An 8228-nucleotide genomic window follows, 5' to 3' on the forward strand; every position below is an offset into this window, starting at 1 on the left:
AAACCTCTAAGTCCATCACATCAAACCAGCAGGCAAGAATTTTGATAATGCAATCAGAGAGCTGGTAAAGCTTCAATCCCTGATCTGCTGCCACAGCCAGAAGGGGGAATATTCACTGCAACTCTTCTGTCTTCATTCTGCCCATTTCAGACTTGATTCCTAAAGGAACCTCAAATCTGCTTAATCAAAACTGAAACACTTCAGACACTGTGGACAGCTGACCTTTACAGAAATGATTCTATTTCAATAATATGTAATAAATTATGCACTGGTATCCCAGATATGTTAGGTTGTGTAAGGACAGCAGGGATGCTCCAAGGCTTCCCTTTTCTCCCATGGGTTTCAATGGCTCTGAGAAAAGCAATATATTTGTTCTACCAAAGTGGGATTATGATTTGAGAAAGTGATGTCCTGATCCCATCAACCAAACTCTCAGTAAAAATTCACAATTACACCTCCACTGACCACAGGGCAGCTGTTGGAAGGTCTTTTTTTATGGAAAACCACCATGGATTTAACTGACCCCAGCATTGGCCATGGAGAGCCTGCTCTCAGCCCTAACTAAGGCTTTACTCCACCTTTACACAGACCTCCAGTGGGCCAGAGCCTTTTCCACATAAAAAATACTGAACTAATATAATTTAAAGCATGAATTTAAGCTCATTTGAAGGGCTGCAAAGCCAAGTGAAGGCATGGTTATTTCAACAGTAAAGCTGCAAATCTCAGTTTAGCCTCAGCTCACTAAAGGCTTCTAAAAGTTAAATCTATATAAACCAGTCCTAATCTCAAAGATGTTTCTGATAAGAGCCTGTACCAGCTTAAGAATGTAGAGAAAAATAAATCAATTTAAAGTGACACTTGTTCAGTGATCATGCACATCTCAAAACTGTGACTGGAAGGACTTTGGTCTACTGACAGTAATCACACACTTTAACACAAGCCCAACATCATCTCTTCATTCACCAGACAAATAAAATTTCATGTTGGAAAACAGTAATGACAACAGTTAATATTTCCAGTAATAAGTTATCCTCACAGAGAGCACTTGACCTTCATTGTAATTCCCACACAGCTTGCAGTAAACCACCTGAGTGTGTATAAAATGTAATGAATAAAGAAATATTAAAAACGATAGAATGTTATTAAAGTAGGTCACAATTCAAACAGCACAATTACTGAAACAACGATGTTTGAAACTACATCACTCCCAATCCTTCCCACTCTGCATGAGCTACTCCATAATTTATTTTGCCTAACAACAGCTTCTGCCCATATTGTCTCTCTTTATCCCCAAAGACTCTTTTAATGCAGCCCACTGTGCCACATGACAGCACAATGCCCACACGAGCCATGAAATGTCACAGATCACAGCTTCACACCTGGCCAACACAACACGCTCATCCAATCCCTGCATGCAGTGGAAACATTTGTGCTGATTTTGTGGGTCAGGCTACAAGAGGCAGATGGAATGGGCACTTCATTTACATGGGGGGGTCCCTAAGCACATTCACTTTGGTTATGAGGGACAAAACCCAGCCTTGCACAGCTATAAGACATTATTATTTTAAAAGAAGAGAAAATGTGGTTTCCTCTGAGGCTTTTGGACAATTATCGTGACTCTTTTTGACCCTTAACGTTATATTCCACATGTTCTGAACATTCTTGAAAAGCTCAGTTGGGCTTTTGGGTCACATCCTGAGAGGAGATGACCATAACTAAGATACACCAGTAAGTTAAAGCAAGTCTGACAGTAACAGAGTGCTGAGACTCTCCCCAGCACTCACCCCTGTGAAATCCCACAAATTCTGTAGGAAATGCACCACAGCAGGTCAGAGTGGTCAGCTCTTTAATTTTAACCAGAAATCCAGGACGAGTGCATGTAGATATTGGCTTTACCCATCATTCTACAGACAACAAAACAACCTAAACTGTCCCCAAAAAACACAAAAACATGGAAAGAAAAATCCTTGGATACAAAATGTATTACTTGATACATATTTTGAGCATTTTAGAATATTGACATTGATGTTACCATGAGAGTTTTGGGGAAATTCCTATATAAACAGCAAAAATCTTTGCTACAAGGAGAGTATTAACCCTGTTAGTAATAATAATCTTTCAATTATTTGTGTTGCACATGAGTATCAGTGGCATGTGTGGGTTAGAAGCACAGCCTACCTATATTGGATCTTGCAGGAAAACCAAATCTTAGGACAGGTTTTCCAGTAGAAAAAGAAAGGGGTGGGGGGGGGGAGTATCTTCTACAACATTGCTCTTTTTGTTAACAAAATTATACAGTAAAGTCTGGATGCATATCTAATTTTATCTCCCAGCATCTGCCACTGCCTCATGACCTCTAAGATAGTCTGCAAGCATGTTGATAAACAGATTAAAAGGTAATTCAATGGTACAGAGCAGTCCTCTGAGCTCCCAGAACAATATTTGACTGAATCATACCGAACACACCATCCCTGAACCTCCAAAGGAAGAGGAAGGCCCTTCTCCCCCTCGTTTTCCTTGCCTGAATACCAAAAAGCACCAATATAAAAACACATTTGTAAGCAGACACTGAATTTTTACAGAGAAGAACTGCCCGTTTGCTTGTTTACTTCAGAAAGGATTCAAGTTCAGATAACTAAATGGAAAATCATGATTGTAGAGAAGAAAATATTTTGTGCATCTACTCCTTTCTCCTGGAATGCCAGGTTCAATAAGATTTATCACATTTACTATTGACAGATGATTCCTCCATCCACTAGTCCTCACAAAACAGGGAAGAAACGTGGCAGCCTGTGTTTAGGGAAGGAGGGAATTGTGCCCATGGCAGGAGGTTGGAATGAGTTGATCTTTAGGGTCCCTCCCAACCCAAACCATTCTGTGATTCCATGCCATGGCCAGTTGAACTGTAGGGAATCTTTTCCACATTAAGATCTCTTAAATTGGAATTGGGCTTTGATGTGCAATGCTGAGAATTGGGATTTCCTTCTGACTCAGCAGCTCAGGGTGAGGAAAACCCAAGGCCAGGTGGAATTGCCAGGCTGGTGTGCCCAGAGAGCCTGACCCTGTGGGAGGAAAGCAGATTGACTGAAGCAACTCATCGTGAAGGAAGGCAAAGCATTCACTTCATCCTCATGAAGAAGTGAGAGCTCAAGCTTTCAAGTGAGATGTAAAATAGAGCCCTGACCATTCATCGTCATTAAAGATCCCACAGAAATCCCCACAAGAGTGAAAATGTTAACTAACATGTCCTGGCCAATATCCAACTCGGATAATTGCATTCTGCTTCCTAAATTCCCCTTGCAGTTTCAATTGGATTAGTTTTTCTTCATTTCTCTTCCCTAAACCCCTCCTGCACAATGTTTCCAGCCCGGAATGGCTGCTGGATTCCACTCCAGAGGTGTGTGAATTATCAGTGCTGGGCAATCCCAACATACATTTTGGATATATTAGTCAGGGAAAACACTCTCTGAGCTGGAGTAATCCCCTCACCTCTCACTGAGGAGCATTTAACTTTACAAATGAGAAATCCCTCTGATGTTAGTAGAAGTTTTTTTTTCTATTTTTTTTTTTTCCTAAAATATTGCCCTGCAAGGAATGGCACCAAAGCAGCCTCCTACCAATTAGGAAAGTCCTTTTCTGGGCCATATCCTCAGCTTGAGGAACCAGCTGCACTTGCTTTGACTTCAGCAGGGCTCTGCTACATTAAAACAGGAGTAAATATTCATACAGTGTTTTTTTCACTAAGTCACTCATGTTTAAATGTTGGAAGAATCAAAGGAGTTGGCTGTTGAGTGCATCAATCTGTGGTTATAAAAGAGGAATATCAGAATGCATTCTCATTCCTTGTAACTGGCTTGCAAATCTTCATGCTATTTTAAAGGGAAGCTGGAGGTTCTTTAAGTTGGCATACTGATGAAAAATGAAAGTGCTGTGAAATATGAATCTCCTGTTGTGTGCTATGTGTATTCTACTGTAAATACTCACAATAGTGTAGAGGCAGGAAAAGTCCTGACCCGCTGCATTTTATGAAACAGGAGGAGCAAAGGTGATTTATGTGCATAAAAGCAAAAACTGACAAGCCTTTGATTTTCTTGCAGAACAATCCCAAAATGATTGTCAAGACTGCTTAGGTTTTTTGCCCTCTGCACCTCCTGTAATAGGACCATTTTATCCAACACTCTGTTTTATAGACACTGTGTATAGGGTCATTTCCACCTGCTATCCAGGTTACTCAAAAGAATACTTCTCATTCCCAATTCCAAGAGCTCTTAGCAGTGTTGAGATTGGCTTGTTTTCACTTCCAGCCTGCTCCTGCACTTCTGGTTAAGCACAAACCCACCAACACACCACTTATTTCTTCTTTAGAGCTCTGAAAACAGAAGGAATTGCAGACAGGCTGCAGTCAGAAAAATGGGGAGCACAGGGAATACACCCCTCCTGGGATTTTCTCCTGAATATCCCAACCCTCCTCCTCCTTCCCTTGCAGGAGGTGTCACTATTTGTCTGCTCCACACTGGGCTGGCTGCAGCATCATGCTGAATTCCCTTGACAAAGTGTGGATGGAACAGGGGGATGGGAAACCTCCAAGAGCATCCTGCTTCATGCCTACTGAAGGGTATGGCATTGAGTGAGGAAATCCAGAAGGTGAGTACCAGGCACCAGCATGGCTGAGGCTCACCTGATGGCTCTGCAAAGGGATTTTTAGGTCAGCATCAGATGGTTAAAGAAGCACAGGGTGTGTTCCTGATGTGCAGCACACACAGGAGTTTGATAAGGGCAGAGCTGATCACCAGAAATCACTGACACATTTCTTTCACCTGCTGCCATTCTGGGTACCAGCCTTGACTCCAGCTCAGCTCCTTTGGCACACAGCTGGCATCCACATGGGAAATGACACCCTTCCTCCACCACAGGCTCCTCTGCTCCCATGGTTTTGCTCCAGTGGAGAACTGGGCATGAGCTGGAGAACTTTGAGGTTTGCATCCTTATGGTAAGTAGTGCCAAGATTATACAGCATTTACAGCAAACACAAGATGGAAAGTGTAGTCCTCCCACTGAAACTGAATTTCAAAAGTGTACAACTGTTTATCTATTGCCTTGGTTTCACAAACAATCTGAAGAAAAGACTGGAGTGAGATGTCTCTTTCAGCCACTCCTTCCTTGCCACTTTGATTTCTTTTTAGGATTACCCTATGTGGAGTGGAAATGTTTCCACTCCTGTGCTCTGAAACAGCCACTGCCATGACAATCAATAAAAATTAGCATGACCACAGGAACTACAGAAGCTTGGGATTAGTGAGATCTAAAAATGGATGGACATCCCTACCCTCCTCTCTGCATCTTGAGGAACCCTTCTGAAAACCTGATCATAAACATTTTAATTCTCTGTCAGCTCTCTGGAGAAAATCATTACAGAGGCAAAATTACGGAGCAGTGAGTGCCACTCTGCTATAAGTGTCTGTCAGTCAAGCAGACATCACCCCACAGTCACCCCCAGCATTCCCATCCTCCAACCCAGAAAAAAGGGGGAATGCTGGGCATGGAGAGCTTGCTTGGAGCACTGCTCGAGTGATCAGGCCAAAGCTGTAATCAGCCAGTCAGTGGCACAATAGCTTAATTCTTTATTTATTAGTCTGTCTCCCCTCTCTGGTTCAAGCAGTTTATACACTTAATTCAATTTCAAGAGCTATATGTTTGTTTACTAGAGCAAACAAATGCCAGTAATGAAGAGCTGTAGTTAAAGAGAAGTAACCAAACTGCTTGTCTTCTGCTCAAAATTAATCTTTTAGCAACAGATATTGACATTAGAAGCTTAGCTCCATGTGTGCTTTTCACACCTGCCAAGCACACACAGAGAATTTGGTGTGAACTCACTGAAGGATAGGTACTGACCTGTGCTTTCAGCATGACATCCCAAAGAAACCATCCAAAACCTAGTGGGGTTCCTCAGAGCAAACCTTGATCCATCAATTTGCCAACACCATCAAGCTCAGGAATTTCTTTTCCTTTTATCTCAGCTCTGACTTGCCTTCATCCCTTGCAGCACCAGAGACAGAGTAAACCATACACAGAGGAGAATGATGGAATTATCTACCACTGCACCCTGCTTGGGTAAGGAAAGGCATTGAAGCTGGACACCTCTCTGCCAATTGAAGGGAGAAGGAAAGGGGAAAAGAAATCACCAAAAAACCAGAAAAACCTGTTGCTAAAATAAATTCATCACAAATAAAGCCTTGGGTTTGGAGCTTTGCTTCTTTACATTTTGGGTTTAGATTTACCACTCACATGAACGTCTACAAGCAGTTTAACACCACAATTTAAAAAAGCACAATCAGTTGAGCCCAGATTCTTTAAATGCAACATAATCACTTCCCACAGAACTACTGAAGTCTACTGAAAACATAGCTGCAGCATTAGAGGGTTATTTGCTCCAAGGACCTTTTTAATATGGCTGTATTGTAATACTGCAGTGCAAGAGCCTCTCCAGCCATAAAAAGGAATTTAGCTCAGAAACACAACTTGTGGGCAATGAAAAACACATTTGCTTCAATTTGCTATCGTTTAATAATAGCATTATTTAACAAGATCAGTTAAAACAACCAGCCTCAGAAGACACAGCAGTGCACTTCTTCTCTCGAGACTCCGAGGGCACTGAAATGAAATTCATCCTGCAAACCAAACATTCAAAGCAACCAGTACCACTAGAAAGACCATATTTAAAGGGAGAAAAACATTTAGTGACTGACCAGAAAAAGACAACCCCTCTCTATATCCCCAGACATGCACATTTTACTTTCAAGCTGCTACACGTTTCAGTGGCAAGGAAAATAACAGTCTTCCCCTAGAAGTAACATATTTGTCATTACACTTTTGTTTCTATTCAAAATCAAGAACACACTGAATTTGCACACATTGGGAAGCAGCTACCAAGATCTGGGTGTATTCTGTATCACATCACTAGTCAAACCCCATATATCCTCACATAATTATTTTTCTACACGGTTATGCCTAATTGGCCACTAACCTCCCAGATTAATCATCTACACTACAAGAAGGCGTCGAGAAAAAGGTAGAAGGGCAGCAAAATATTTATTCCGGCTGTAAATATAAAACCAAGAGGGGACAGCTGGTTCAAGTTGCCCCTTCCCGGCTGGCACGCAGAGGTGGATGGCGAGAAAACCCTGCTCGAGAGTCTCACACACACAGACACACACACAGAGATAGAAAGGAAGCGGTGTCTCACGTTCGTTCCCGGCTCGGCGATGCTCACTAGGGCTCTAAGTTGCGGGTGCCCGGCTGTGGAAGTGTTAAATCCCCGCGCCCGGCCCCGAGGCAGCGCGGCTCCTGCGGCCGAGCCGCCGCTCGCATCCCCGCTCGCACGTCCCGGCCGCGCAGCGCTGCCCGGCAGCAGGCGAGGCGGCACCGCGCTGCCCGAGCATCCCTCCCCGCCTCCTCGCGGGCTCCGCCGCGCCAGCGCCTCCCTCCCGGCGGAAAAACTTTGCGCTCAACTCCGCCGGGCTCCGGGGGCGCCGGGACCCGCTCGGCGCACGGCGGCACCGGCAATGGGGCGGCCGCGGGCGGCTCCCCCCGCGCAGCCCCGCGGTTCCCCGCGCCTCCTCCTACCTGCAGCCGGCGCCGCTCCCCGCAGCGCCCCGCTCGTGCTCATCCTCATCATCATCACCACCATCCTCCTCCTCCTCCTCCTCCTCGGGGATGCGCGCCCCGGTGCCTCGCTGGCTGCGGAGCCTGCGCGGGCGGAGGCGGCTCCGGGCCCGCGGCGGCAGCGCCGGTTCCCCCGCAGCCCCCGCGCTACCGCATCCCCCCAATAGCGGCGAGAGGGAGCCCCCGCCCCGCCCGGGCCGCGGGCAGGGGGCGGCGCCCGGCGGGGACCCCCCTCCGGAGCTCCGGGCCCCCTCCGCAGCTCCAGCCCCGGACTCCTTCTCCTTCCCCCTCTGAGGGGACGCGGCTCCCAACCCGCTGCCCTCCCGCTGGAAGCCCACCGGCCCCGGCAGCACCTCTCACCATGGCCCGGTCCGGCTCGGCCCGGTGCCCGTCCCTGCTGCGGCCGGAGCTGAGGGAGCCCTTCCAGCGCCGGGGCGGCCGCAGCGGGGCCATCGCCTCACGGCCGGGGGGCTGCGGGCACCGGCTGCCCTGGGAACCGGCACACCTGGGCCCGCGGCATCCCCGCCCGGCCGTGATGAGACACCAGGCGGCACCTGGGGCATGAG

At 46.3% G+C, this 8228-nt stretch overlaps 1 protein-coding gene across 1 annotated transcript in view; it reads right to left on the reverse strand.

Moving 5' to 3' along the window:
* Positions 1-7259, reverse strand: part of DAB1 (DAB adaptor protein 1) — a 417660-nt gene extending 410401 nt beyond the window's left edge. Inside the window, exon 1 of the mRNA XM_063166192.1 lies at positions 7244-7259. The gene's annotated coding sequence lies outside the window, so the exon portion shown is untranslated. The remainder of the gene's footprint in view (positions 1-7243) is intronic.
* Between the last annotated feature and the right edge of the window lie 969 nt (positions 7260-8228).

The sequence above is a fragment of the Melospiza melodia genome, chromosome 11 (genome assembly GCF_035770615.1).
Source record: "Melospiza melodia melodia isolate bMelMel2 chromosome 11, bMelMel2.pri, whole genome shotgun sequence".
Lineage (NCBI taxonomy): Eukaryota > Metazoa > Chordata > Aves > Passeriformes > Passerellidae > Melospiza > Melospiza melodia.